The 13,560-nt window shown below is 37.1% G+C and overlaps 1 protein-coding gene across 3 annotated transcripts in view; it reads left to right on the top strand.

Annotated features, from left to right (window-relative positions):
• Positions 1-13,560, top strand: part of MRTFA (myocardin related transcription factor A) — a 95,808-nt gene that overhangs the window by 19,286 nt on the left and 62,962 nt on the right. The window lies entirely within an intron of this gene.

Below are 13,560 nucleotides of genomic sequence, written 5' to 3'. Positions count from 1 at the left end.
TTTGGATTGACCTCACTTAACATCTAGATCTTTATATCTAGAAAATGGCCATGCCTTTTTCTGAATGGTGTATTGATATTTTGCAGTTTGGAAGAATTGATTAACTTAAATCCAAAGTGTTGGGTTTTTAGGAGATTAAAAAGAGTTTCTTCATTCATATATGTTATGCCATCATTATGTGATCACAGATTTACAAAAAAAAACGGAGAAGATAGAAATGACAATAACAGAATAAAAAAAATTTTGTCCTTTATATTTGCAGTCTTCTAAAATAAAATACAATAGATGGAGATAAAGGTGGTGATGGTAAATAGAAGAAAATTGGAATGTCAGTCAGCAAGGTAGACTGTGATCTAAGCATATCTCAACTAGTGGTGGACTTGGGCATTTTATGGCTATGAAAGCAAGGAGAGATTTCAAACAGTATTTAATTGAGATAGTAGTAAAACTGATAGAGAGCTGGAACATGGGAAAAGCATATGGACATTTGTTTCCAGCACCTGACAGCTAGTGACATTATGATTTGTCTGGAAGCAGGGTTCTTCTCTTAGCCCATAAGACATGATCAAGGGTCCTGAAGTGGGAGGAGGGAGATTATATTTGATGCCACTGGAAAAAGGATACTAGTGCTGGGAACAGATAAGAGTACATTTCAGAAAATGAAACTTGTGACAGCACTTTGAATGGTATTGTTATAGTCAGAGGAAAGGATATTCTAGCACAGGAACGGTAAAGTCTTTACAGGATTCAGTTATTTGGATAAGTTTAAAAATTGGTACTTCAGGAATATTTAACAGAAATAGATGATTTTCCTTTATCTGAGTAATGTTATTTTTATGGACTCAGCTTTGAAGCAGTATCATTGTGGGCTGCAAATCTGCTTGACTGGAACAGGTAAAATAGAGCGGTACTTTTAAATATTTGAAAAAGAACACCTCTGTCCCTATCTTTTGTCAAATAAAATTAGGATATTCCCGGAAATGACTCATTATTTGGGCCTCTTCAGAGCTGATTCTTTATCAGGGCTTAGCACAATAGTGGGAATTTTACTGCTGGAGGGGCAGTTTTTCAGGCGAGGCATAAAGTCCAAAGTCCCTGAGATAGATTATCTGAATATTCCTTATCTTTGGAGGTACACAGGAGGTACACAATGCTCTCTTGTCCTAGGCTGCAGTATTTTGTTATGCATTGTTTATGTGTACATTCATTAAAGTATTATGGGAATGGCAAGTGCTGTTGAAATATGGTTATTTGCAAACTGTCAGAGCATAAAAGAACACTTGGTTTAGTGGGCTGCTAAGAAATTTAGTGAGCAATGTTTAGAAATTTAGCTGATGCATTTTGAGTTAATAAATGTCTTCCTTCAAATGAGAACTTCTGTTATCTTGGGGTGGAGATTGCACAGCTGTTGAAAGCTGTTGAGCTTGTTAAAACTCCTTTCTTAAATGTGGTGTATCTTTGTTGTGTCCTCAGTTTCAAAAATGTTAAAAAAATTCAGAGATGAACTGCCAGTTGAGATGGCAATCTGCTTAAACATTTGAGCAATCCAAAGTGGTTGTAGAACATATCTTGTTCAGTGAAACTGCTTTTGTGACAACTTGCTAAATTCAAGGTATGAGGAAGATTCAAGCTGAGTAGCAGTGGGAGGGGAGGAGATGGTAAGTAAGAGACTTGCTGGAAGCTGCCTATCTGTGTCAAAGGGTCTCCTGTTTGCAGTTCTAGACAGGCACTGCTGACTCACAGCCGAACTAACTACTTATGCTGAGAGTTTCTAACAGATTAACTCTTTCTGTAGCTTTTGCTGAACAGACTTGGCTTATCTGTGGGTATCTGTAGAAGAGTATTACATAGGTTTGTACCGTGTTTGTTGTGACAGATGTGGTTCTGGAACATAAACTATTAGCTGAGTTAAAATAGAAGCTTCTTCGGGTTGTGAAGCATCATGGAATTATGTATCCCATGGGAAAACTGGGAGGGCAGTCCTGTATACGCATGCTGCTATATGTCCTAGGACAGCAGATTCCTTTAAAGTTTTTTTTCCTTCTCTTAGAACTGAAGAGCAGCCAGATGCAGTTTCTGGGGGTTTTCTTGTTGGTTTTGGTTTGTTTCAGATCCAGACTTCTCTTCATATTTTCCCTTATCACAGCTACATGTTCTTCTGGAAGGATAGGCACACCTGGACACATGGGTGTAAAGACCATGAACAGCTTGATTGAACAGCTGCTGTAAAGTTACACAATTAAAGTGCAATAAAAGATATTAAGGATATAGAATTCCAGTATGAAGCATTTGAACGGGAAGCTAGGAAACAATTTTTTGTCACTTCAGTGAAAGGAAACCTTATGTGGTAAGGTATAGTAAATTGTTCTGACACAATAATTAGGCTCTGTTCAGATGTTAAGCTTAATGGGACATTTAAGGTGTAGTTATTTAATTTTTGCTTCAGAGTGAGTTTTCTATCCCAGATTTACATTCCTTCTTCTACCCATGTTCATCAAGGCCTCAACTTTCTTTAACTATAAGAGATTACCTGTTGTCCTGAACCAGGACACCTGTGACTGACTCATTTGTTATCACACAAGCCAGAAAAAGGCCATTATGGAGCCATCTTCAGCTCTTTGGTATATCTTGATTTTTCTCAGTCACCTGTACTAAGATGCCAAGATAAGTTATCCCAGCCTTTAGGGCAGGGTTAGAGCAGGTCCCTGATGAATGCATTTACAAAAAAAAAGAAAAAAAAAATTAAAAAAAAAGAAAAAAAAAAGAGAAAACCCACTAGGTGATAAATATACATATCTTAGGTAGCTTGATAATTTCTAAAAAAAAGTCCTCTTCTCCTTAACTTTCATTTGAAATTGTTATAGTTGCTCTAATAGCTTACTGATCCTCTTCTCCAGATGAGTTTTTAATGTTTATTCAATGTTTCTAATACAAAAACGTTGTGTTAGAATGCTCTGACACTCCTCATTTCTTCTCACCGTGGGGTTGTTTAAGATGAGGTAACATTCTTTCCAATGAACTGTTGCATTTTATGATTGCTGCTTTGAAGGGAGCTTGTACCAGCTTGCCCGTGTTTGGGGCTGGCTTGATCTGGGACGCCTTCTACAAAGTACCATATGTGTTAGGGGAAGAGATTCTAGTTGGAATGTGTGGAATTTCAGTATGACTCAAGTAATATAAAAGGCATGTTCTTTAGGTATGGGAAGGTACTCCACTAACAGCTGTACAAAGCATGGGATAAATAGTTGCTATGTAAACTGTTGGTGATTATATTCAGAAATCGCAGAGCTGAATGCTTAAAATGGTTCTAAAGACCTAATTTAGTGCCTGTCTTCTTATGCCCGTTTACTATTAAAATACATGAGTATTAGGGTATCTTATTTTATTTTAAATAATTTTGTAGGTGATTTGCTCCTATAATTCTTTTATAAGGCTGTACATTCCTATCTCCCTCCTCTGCTCTCCATTTCCCATTTTGAATTGTCATTACACTGAATACAGTTAGATTCAAATATTTCAAAGAGAACTTGCTATAAGGGGTTTGCAAATTTTATTATTGTCTTCCTGTTATTCTGACTTCAAAAACAAAACAATGTTTTCTTAAAATCATGTCATAAACTGTCATTTAAAAAAGCAAATTATGTGACTCATGAGCTCATTTGAGAAGCTAGGCATGATTACTTATAAACAATGATGGTATTTTGTCCAGAGAAAGGGCTTTAAAGAGATGAGAGTATTCTGAAATATGTCTGCATTCTGGAGACTCATAGTTATGTTTAATTACCAAGTGATTGTTACTGCCTCATCCAGAACTTAGATGTGAAGAAGATTAAGTCTGTATTGTAGGAAAAGGACCAAGACAGGAAATATATAGCTTTCTCTGGTCTGTCCTTCACACACATTCCAGTGAGGCTTGATGTTTTCTCTTGTGTGAGAGTAAGGGGAATGGTTATTAGAACAAAAACAACCAGTCTGTCTTGGATAGATTTGTGCTACAAGACTTTGTGTCCCAGGAGACCATAAATTTAGCATGCTGTCTGAAAGTTTCTGATAGAGCTATGAGATCCAGAGCATGACAGAAATGACTGGCCTGTTACTGATTGGAGCTACCAAACAACTGAGAAGGAGTAATCTCCTTGAAGTATTTTAAACAAACTTTTAAATAGTGATGGGGGAATAGTTGAGCTGGAAAGAGTAATGCCAAAGGCAGCTTTATTGTAGTGGCTTTAACAAGTTAGCTCTCAAAAAAGTTTTTGTTCCTTATCAAGGTAACAAGACTAACACCCTTCTACAATCACTGGCTCATAATATTGCTCTCCCTTCTATTTTCCTTTCTAGTTTCTCTCTTACTTCAGTTTGCCTTTGAGGTTTCAAGGTTCAGGGCTGCTTGATGAATGTTGGACATGCAGTTTGATAGCTATTTAAAAAACATCCCTTTTTCATGAATTTAAACTGCTTGCTAAACAAGTCAGGCCCAGATCTGGGCAGCTGTTTTGTCTGTGTAAGGACTTCTGTTGCTGGTTTTGCTGTTTTGAGTGTTAAGGTCAGTAAGGGGGAAAGGAAGCCTGACTCTTCAAAGGGAGAATGTCATTCAGCAGGATTTTCAATGTGCTCTACTTAAACAGAGAGTGGCTGCTTCACGAAGGAAAGATTGCACTATTTCACAATAATCAGTTGCTATTAGTGCTTTGCCAGCTGAATCCTAGCATTGGGTACTTTGCTGCTTCTGTAATGTGTGGCTTTCTATAACTCACTTTTATTGGAATACTATCAGCCACTTCTGGAGCTGTAGCTCTGCCCCTGCCACGATCAATACATTGTCACAAAGTATAATAAAGGAATCTGTTGGAATACATCTGGTACTGCAGTCTTCATCTTTCTTGCTGGTCAAATGAGCAACATCCTGCTTTATGCTTTAAATTTCATCTGCCTCTTTGTGATCACCAACAGTGCACACATGCATACTTCAGAGAGTTAAGTGATTTTCCTGGAAACTGTAGGAAAGGTTTCCTTTCCACTTGGGTCATACTGCTTCCTCTTATATTTCCATGTATTACAACAAAAACAAGCATGCCTTCTGCTAAAAGTGTATGTTTCCTTTATTTACTATGCATATGAATATTCAGAGTAGGTGGCAAAGTGAGTTACTTGTGTCACTAGTGTCTCTGAATGCTCAGGATACGGTGCGCTGCTGCAGTTCCTTTTCATAAAGATTGCATAGCAAGAAGGAACATTTTAGGCCAGTGATTTTTGCCTACTCTGGCTGCAGATTAGGACTGCAAAGGTGACATTTGAGTATGAGGGAAACCCAAATGAACTGAATTCTTGTCCTTTTACAACACACTACTGCTGTATGGAGTGTGAAAACCAGATACATACTACAATATCATCACTTTAAGGGAGTTTCCTGCATTGTTTAAAGCAGCTAAATGTGTTTTTCCTGCCTCCTTTAAAGCTCCAGGTGTGTTTGTATGTGGGAAGAAAAATATGCTGCTAAAACCTTCCATGCTCTTCCTTCAGCTGTCAGGGAGTTCTTGTATCTTAATGGTAGAGAAGTCCTGAAGTTATTTCATGTTAGAGGGGTCAGAAAATAGGGTTTAAGCAGTTTGGCACACCTAACTACTCATTTTTATGCATACTGTTGTGACAGGACAGGGATGCTGACTTGCCAAAAAGGGATTTAAAATCTAAAAATTTATCTGTATCTTAGATGTGCACAGCTCAATATATTTTAGGGCTTGGTACAAATATATGCAGTTACTTACTTAGATGACCTAAAGAGAAGGGATGATGAGCCTTGTGGAAAGATGGGGAATAAGGGAATGATGCTCTGGAGACAGAAGTGTTGGAATTAGTTTGTTAAGATAATTAAATTATCTGTTGGGCAAATTACTTGAGACTCTTTAGAGACCAAGACTGAATTTCCTTTCTGTTGGAAGCTAGAATCATCTAGAGAGGAAAGACTTAATTCTATTTTTATCTTTTAGTCAATAAATCCTTGACTGTAAAATTTCTGTCCACTATGCCAAATAATCTGAAACTGATCATGCGGATGTGGGAAACAAGACTGTTTTTTTTAATGCCTGGACTAGTTAGATAGAGGGAATGATCTAGGGTGGATCTGAATGACAAAGGGCAGGTTTTTTGTTTTTAAGAAATAGGCAGGGTAGCTCAGGTTTAGTGATCAGCAAGGGGAGTTGATTAGGGGAGTAGTTTAGTTATTGAGAAAAAGGACTGGCAAAGACTGAAGAAAAGTGACTGGTATGTCAGCAGGATGTATATGTCTTTGGCCATGTTGTTTCAAAGCTGAGGATATCTGCATGTTTATGTTAACACTGGGTCTCCTTGTCCTTGGAACTAAGTTGCCTCATCAGCAGAGCCCCTTAGGGGATTGCAAGTCTACCCAAGACGTCATCATCCTCTTATAAAAGGGGGAAAACTGCCAGTTCTGGTGTCTCTGACCCCTTCCTCCCCCCTCCCTTCAACTTACAGAGAATGAAGGGGCGGACCTCACTTCTGCAAACTTCATATCTTGCTCTCCCTTGGAGTATTCATTTTTCTCCTAGCAGTAATTTGATCTTGGGCTGTTCCAACTTGCCTGTAGTGAATAAGCAGAGGACTGCATATTGAAAGACTTGAGTTTTCTCACTAGGCACAGTTTTCTGATAAAAGAATGAGAATGTCTTGCAAGTTTTGAATGAGTTTAAAGTTGAGAGGTCCTCTTGAATTATTTTTTTTCTTTAACATATCTATGTCTATATAAAGAGGGGTCTTTAAGGGCTTTTAACTGTTGAGAAGAGAATCAACATGACACTGCTGGAACCAGAAATGCAGATGACAACACTCCAATCAGGTACCACTCCAAACATATCCTGTGGTTAATTTTTGCTAGTGAATCATGGTTGCTGAACTATATAGGACGTGCCAGGAGGCTGTATGACTTCAGATAGACAAATTAGAGAACTGTGGTGATTTCATGTACAGGTTGCAGATGAGTACTTCTTGGATGTTAAGTACTGTTCAATTTAGAGCTTCATGAGAGATAAAATTATCTCTCTTTTCTTCCCTTGTTGGTCTCCAGTGTTAAATTTACATGAAGATTACAAAATTCCAGTCAAAGCTAAGACTTGTTCCAATGACATGTTCCTCCATTTAGCTTTTGACTGATATATGTGTTTTTGCTGTTATTTATTTTCTGATTAAACATATTCTTGATACTTTAGAGGGATTTTAAATTGTGTAGTTTGGGCAAAACTTGTATTAGAAACTTTCCGATATTTGTTTTATGTCTTGAAAGTCTGTTTCCTTGAGAATGACAGTAGTATTTTGTTGACATGATTCATTTGTAAGTACTGTGACCTTCTGGTGATTCTGTGCTTACCCCTTAGATATGTACAGGGTTGCATTTCTCACATGTAAGCCATGCTTGAATTAGAATTATCTGTTAATAGGAGCATGAGATACTTCTGTAGGGTGTATTTATCTGAGGCTCTAGGACATGATGTAGTCATGAAAATAAATACATATATAGATATGAATGGCCTTTGCTCTGTGGATGGGAACAGAGACTTGGTAAGATTTGACCACAAGCTTGTAGTAGCCTAGGAGTTTGGGTTTGTGTCCTTTTAATCTCTTGAGCAGCATTGTCTGAAAAGCTGCACATAGGTAATGCCAAAAGATTGGAGACAGACTTGTTCCTGAAAGTCAAATGCTTTTTTCATTTTCTTAAGTAATGACTGGGAAAGAGACAAGTAAAACAATAATTTCTTAGTTTAATTTTTCCCCAGAATTGGTACCAAAATTGCTATGTTTTGTTTGGTTATTTTAATTTTATATTATTTTTTAGTTTTTTCCCGGAATTGACCATGTTAATTTCCGTAACTCAATTTTGTGTGTTTTTAAAATATATGTGAAGATTTTTATGTCTATAAAGATCCTGTATGACCTTTATTTTATAGACCTGACATAGTCTTTGTTATTTTAGAGAACCAAAGTATGGTTATTTTATATCTCCTGTTGTAGACAGGAAAGACAGGCCTACATCTTATGTAGTGTTTGTCTCAATTCAGAAGAGGGTTTGTACATCACTCCTCTGTTGTACTCTTTCAATCTGTGAATTTTGGAGGTAGGGTTTAGACACTAACAAGGTGTTTGGTATTGTGGATGCATATGGCAGGATAGTATCTAATCTGGCTTTTTTGGGAAGAAAGCTCTTATGTGACGGCCTGAAAAATATGTTGACTTCAACATGCTTTGTTTCTAATTAGTTTTAAATTCCGTCCCCTCCCCCCCCCCCCCCCCCAGCAAAGAACAGCCGTGAAATTTATATTTCAATGTTCTTATAACTGAGTTTGTGCATTATATTCTCAGGAAGCTGACATAATAAAGTAACACTTGTTGAAATTAGGAAAATTGCCTTCCTATTAGTATTGCTTTTTCTCAAAACTTTGTGTGGCTGTGTTTGTCTCCTCCAAAGCCTCAACTTCTGAGGCTTTCATTTAATTCTGAGGGTGAGTGTTTCTCCCACTAAAGACTACTTGAATGGAGCTTTTGCTTAAGTCCCCTAACCTAGTCTTGGATTATGCAGTGGCGTTCTGTAATGTTGAGGCAATTTCCTGGCAAGTGTAGTTTACCTAATGGGGGATACAGATTTATTGCACCTCTTCCAATAGCAGACACTCTCTTCTTTTCTGGATCAACCACTGCTGGGAAAATCTTAAGCAAGAGCAGGCAAATGTTTACGTAAATAGATTCACAAGATTGGTGGGGAAATGGAATGTGACAACAGGAACATGTGCATTGTAAGTTTTAAAGATCTGTCTTGAATAATGGAAGTGTATTACAAGCTTCTAGATAAGGAAAACAGCTACTTGATGATGAGGCCAATTTGTTCAGTTGTAGTATTTAGAGACTTCAGATGGTGGTGGTGGCTGTTCTTGTTTGGCCTAGTGAGGTAGTTGTGTGTTGGGCAAACTGAGACTTGAGAGGCTGAAATTGGATCTCCGGTCTGTTGAGACCTATTATGAGGAATTGAGGGAAATTACTTAGCTGAGGAAAGACTTCTCAAATCTTCTTGGTCCTGATGTTCATCTTCAGAAGCCCTACTGGAAAGATGGAAAGAGTTGTCTCAGTCAACTCCTCAAAGTTTTCAAACACCTACTGAAGAAATAGGAGAACTGTGGCCTAAGCTGGGCAAATAAATTATCCTGGTAGAGTTTACACAGCTAGCACTCCATAGACCAAAAATTGTTCAAGACTGCAGGTCATGAGGCTGTGCTTATTTACTGCTTGGGTATTAATGGGAGTCCACTCAAGAAGCAAAAGTATCTGAAGCCATTGCTGACCTAGGACACAGTGTCTGTATTCCATGTTGGCAGGCACATGAAAAACTACTCCTTTGATACTAAAGATGAGAAAACATTCTTAATGTTTTGGAGAAAGAACTGAGGGGGACATTACAACTTTACTTTTCTGGGAGAATAGCTTAAGCGGAGAGGGTCTGTTTCTTCAGAACAAAGAATAACTGAGGCAAGAACAATATGAACAGTGAGGTGCATATTGTATTAACCAGAGAAAAATTAAAAAACATCTGTCAAACTGAAAAAAAAAGAGGAGCAAAAAAGCCAATGCAGGTGGTTGGTGACAGTGGAAGAAGGAAAAAGTAAAAGTGAAAATCAAGCTGAAAAGACATTCCAAAAAAGCAAAAATAAGACCAAAACCATGACTGGTCTATTTGGCATCTCAATGGACTACTAAACTTATTTAAAGAACTGGTATTACTGATCCAATCATTCAAAAGCAGACATACACAGTGGGGTGAAATTCTGCATTCAGTTTCAAGTGTGTAGTTTTGGAACCAGCCCTGTGCCAATTTGTGTGTTTTCATTCTGCTGACAGTGAAGCTGATGTGCACATCTGTACCAAGCTCTTAGGAGTGGGAGCTCTCTCTTTAGTGTTTTTTTCTCCAAGAGTCAATTGGTCTTTTTTGCTGCCTTGACTCTTTCAGCATCTGTATAATTTGTTTTCTTTATTTATATTTATATTTCTGATTCCAAAAGCTTGCTGTTTCCTTCCCATTATCTACTTCAACCTAATCTCCCTATGTAGCCTCTTTTTTTGTTCAGCTGAAGCCTTTTTGTTATTTGCTTCATTATCTAATTAGCCCATATAGAGATCTTGCAAATTCTTTTGCTGTTGGTCACTTTTCAGTCAGGATATGGACTAAATAGTTTTTGTTGTTACATGGCTTTGTAACAGACTTGCCACTGAAGGAATGAGCAATGAATATTATATTTTCTTTTCCTTTTTTTTAGTGGAGAGGCAAGAGTGCTAGAAGCATAGTTCATTTTGGACACAGTCTACAATTTAGTAACACCTAAATGTTTTCAAACAGCCATTTGAGGAACCCATGCAACTGGGGGAAATCTCAGGAATCTTGGGTATGTTCCTGTCTTCTCTGTGCAAGTTCTGTGTTTAAATAACAAATAGAAACTTTCTAATATAACTTCACGTTATTTTTTTTAATTAAAAATTGTTTTTGTCACAAATTCATTTTTATGGCTTCTAGCAGGTGACTGGGCAGAAGTGTGTGTGCAGTACAATAAAGAGGTGCAATCAGCCAGAGAGAAACCCTAAATTTCAGATAGTTTTTTCCCAGCGTTTTGCATGGATGGAGAAGAGTTATGGCCTCTTAGGGTCATGTAGAGTCTAACAGTGCATTGCCAGAATTAATGGATGTTAGCACTTGGACAAATGGCTACTTCTGTTAATGAATTCTATTTCCTTATGGTTTTGCTCTACTTAAAACCTTTGTTTACTGTTCTGGATAGCTTTGGTTTGTTTCAGTGCACAACAGTGTTGTTTGCACTGTCTTGGTATATATTGAACATCAATAATCATCCCATTTTGATCTTATTTCTGTGAGTATACTGAGAAAAATAAGATTGTTCAGTGTAGGGTAGCCTATTGAATATCATCTTTGGGTTTTGATATGTTTGTTCTGTTGACCTGCTGAAAAAAAATCTTAAAGTCTATTAGACATCAAGACAGGTATGCAAACCCAAAACAAGGTGGTTCTAAACTGTCAGAAGTTTGGTTTAGATGAACAAGAGTATTTTTCCCATGCATATTGAGAGAACAAAAGCAGAGCTGTTTTGAAGTCAGCACTGTAAATGAGCACAGAAATAATTTAGTTCTCTGTAGTAGATAAAACTTGACTTCTGTGGTCTAATTTGCTTTGTATCCAGCTGGTTCTGAAAAAGGAAAAATTCTTTCAGCTAAAAATTAGTGTTATTTTGAATCAAATGCAAAATTTCCCTTATTTTCTGGGGAAAAGTTGGATTTTTGAGCTACTTTAGCAGATTAGGGATATATTAAATTCAATTTAGGAAAAAGCAGTGCTGATCCCTTCATTCTTTCTTTCAAAACACAACTCCCAGACTCTTTTTCTTCCCTCTTTACAGGATTTAAGTTAAAGTGCTTTAGGGATGTCAGTTGCTAAACTGCTTTTAATGGGAAGGAAGGGTACAGACAGCATATCTGTGTATTCCCCCTCCTCAGCTCTTTCAGGAATCACAAATGTCAGAGCTGCAGTATGTGGTTGATGTTCTCTTTCCTGTTTTAAATAGATTTGAAATTCAGTATTGGCTTTTAGAACCTGAGGAATGACCTTTCCTTGATGCAGTAAAATGCCTTCTAACTTCATCTTGTCTTTTTCAAGCACCAGTTACAAGGATTTTTTTTCCTTGCTGTTGTTTTCATCTTCTAATGAGAGCTTTTTGTAGTTGTGAGGTTTTTTGCATTTAGTTTTGTTTTAATAAGTAGAACTTGTATTTTTCTTCCCTTTTCTTCCTTCCTCCCTCCCTCTAACTTGGAATTTCAGGATTGCAATGAGCTCTTGAATCAACACAATTGGGATTTTGGTTTTGGATGGAGGGTGGAGCTGAGGGGAGAACATTCCTAGTTCTGTAGTTTGCATCATCACTACTTTAAAAATAGAACTTTTGATTTCTGTTTGGAATCTATGGCATTTGGAAATGAAACCTTTTGTATCTAGGTAGCAAGTTCCTGGGGAGTGTAAAGAGTTCCCCGGTTGCTGGTACAGCTCCCCGGGTGTATATATTCTGAGTAGCGATAAAATGACTTCACTGGCTTTTAACCAGAATCCTGCATGTGATTCAAAGACTGAACAAAGCTATGTGAGCTTCATCATCATCATGCAGGGGGAATTCTTTCCGAAGCAGCAAATGGGATGTTCCTTAAGTCAGCTTTAAATATGGAAATTTTTGTGCTGGAGCTACGAACTGCACAAAGTTCTGGGCTGGCTGTTGTCAGACATGGGAGAGGAGTGTACAGCTGTAAGCTGCACATTAGTGAGTTATTCCATTCATGAAAGATCTGAACATAACCTTTTGCTACCTTTTATCCCTGTGATTAACTATTGAGAAAGCAAATCACAGTGTGGTTGTGTTAGCCAAACTAGAGGTGAAGGATTGTGCTGAAACTAAATATATAAAAAGATGCTTTTCTTTTTTCCCTTTTTTTTTTTTTTTTTTTTTTTTTTTTTTTTTGTGTCAAGAATGACAGTCTACAATAAAAAGTACTCATTAGAATAATTTAGCTGAGCAGTACCTATTTCTTCTGATAACCTTAAACAAAAAACTCCTGGAACTCTCTTTATCCCTGTAGTAAATATTGTTGAAGCATTAAATAATCTTTTGAAAGTAATATTTTTATTCCTCTATTTGCTTTGAGAATACTCTGTTTATTCTTTTTATACAGCAAGTGTTACCCTATAGGTTAAGAAATAGAGAGTAGGAAAACAACCACTCAGGCACCTTTTTGCTCTTATCCCTTCTGTGAACTAAGATTAACTTGCAGGGGGCACAGACAGGCTGCGCTTATTCTAAAACAGTAAAGATGTGGTAGACACAAAATGACTGCTTTGTCTCATAACCCTTCTTATTGCTCTAGCTTACTTTGAAATACAGCTTCTGAGAATTAACTTTAGGGCTGTGTGTGTGCATTTTAACCAGTTTCCAGTGTACACAGTAAGATTGTCATCATCATACTGCAATTTTCAGTATCATTCATCAATTGTTATTAAAAACAAAACAAAAGTTTTGTTTAAACAAAAGTTTACTTTACATGTAAAGTCATGTCAGGTTTTATATGTTGTAACTGTAATCAAAACAGAGTCTTCCTTTCTGTGAAATTAATGGGCCCTGTTTAGTTGTTGTCATCATACTCTGTGAGTTACCCACTCATTTACATGATTAATATGAATCAGCTTTTCTTTAGGAATATAGTTCAAATGCATTGGAAAAAAGAAGTGAAAAAGGATTAATTAAGTTTCTGTTTGGGGTCTTTAGGCACAGATGTATAGGAATTATTATTGATTATGTATATAGGCTCAGACTGATAATTTTTATCTTTGTGGCTCAGGCAGATCATAGTCATCTCTGTGGCCTGCCACTAATTTAGGTTCTGGATTAATATCTGAACATGTGCTGTGCTGATTCTCTCTGAACTGGTATGATGATTACACCACGTTCTTTGCCT

The sequence above is a fragment of the Lonchura striata genome, chromosome 1A, assembly GCF_050655825.1.
Source record: "Lonchura striata isolate lonStrDom1 chromosome 1A, ASM5065582v1, whole genome shotgun sequence".
Classification (NCBI taxonomy): Eukaryota; Metazoa; Chordata; class Aves; order Passeriformes; family Estrildidae; genus Lonchura; species Lonchura striata.
This window is presented reverse-complemented; position numbering and strand designations above follow the sequence as displayed.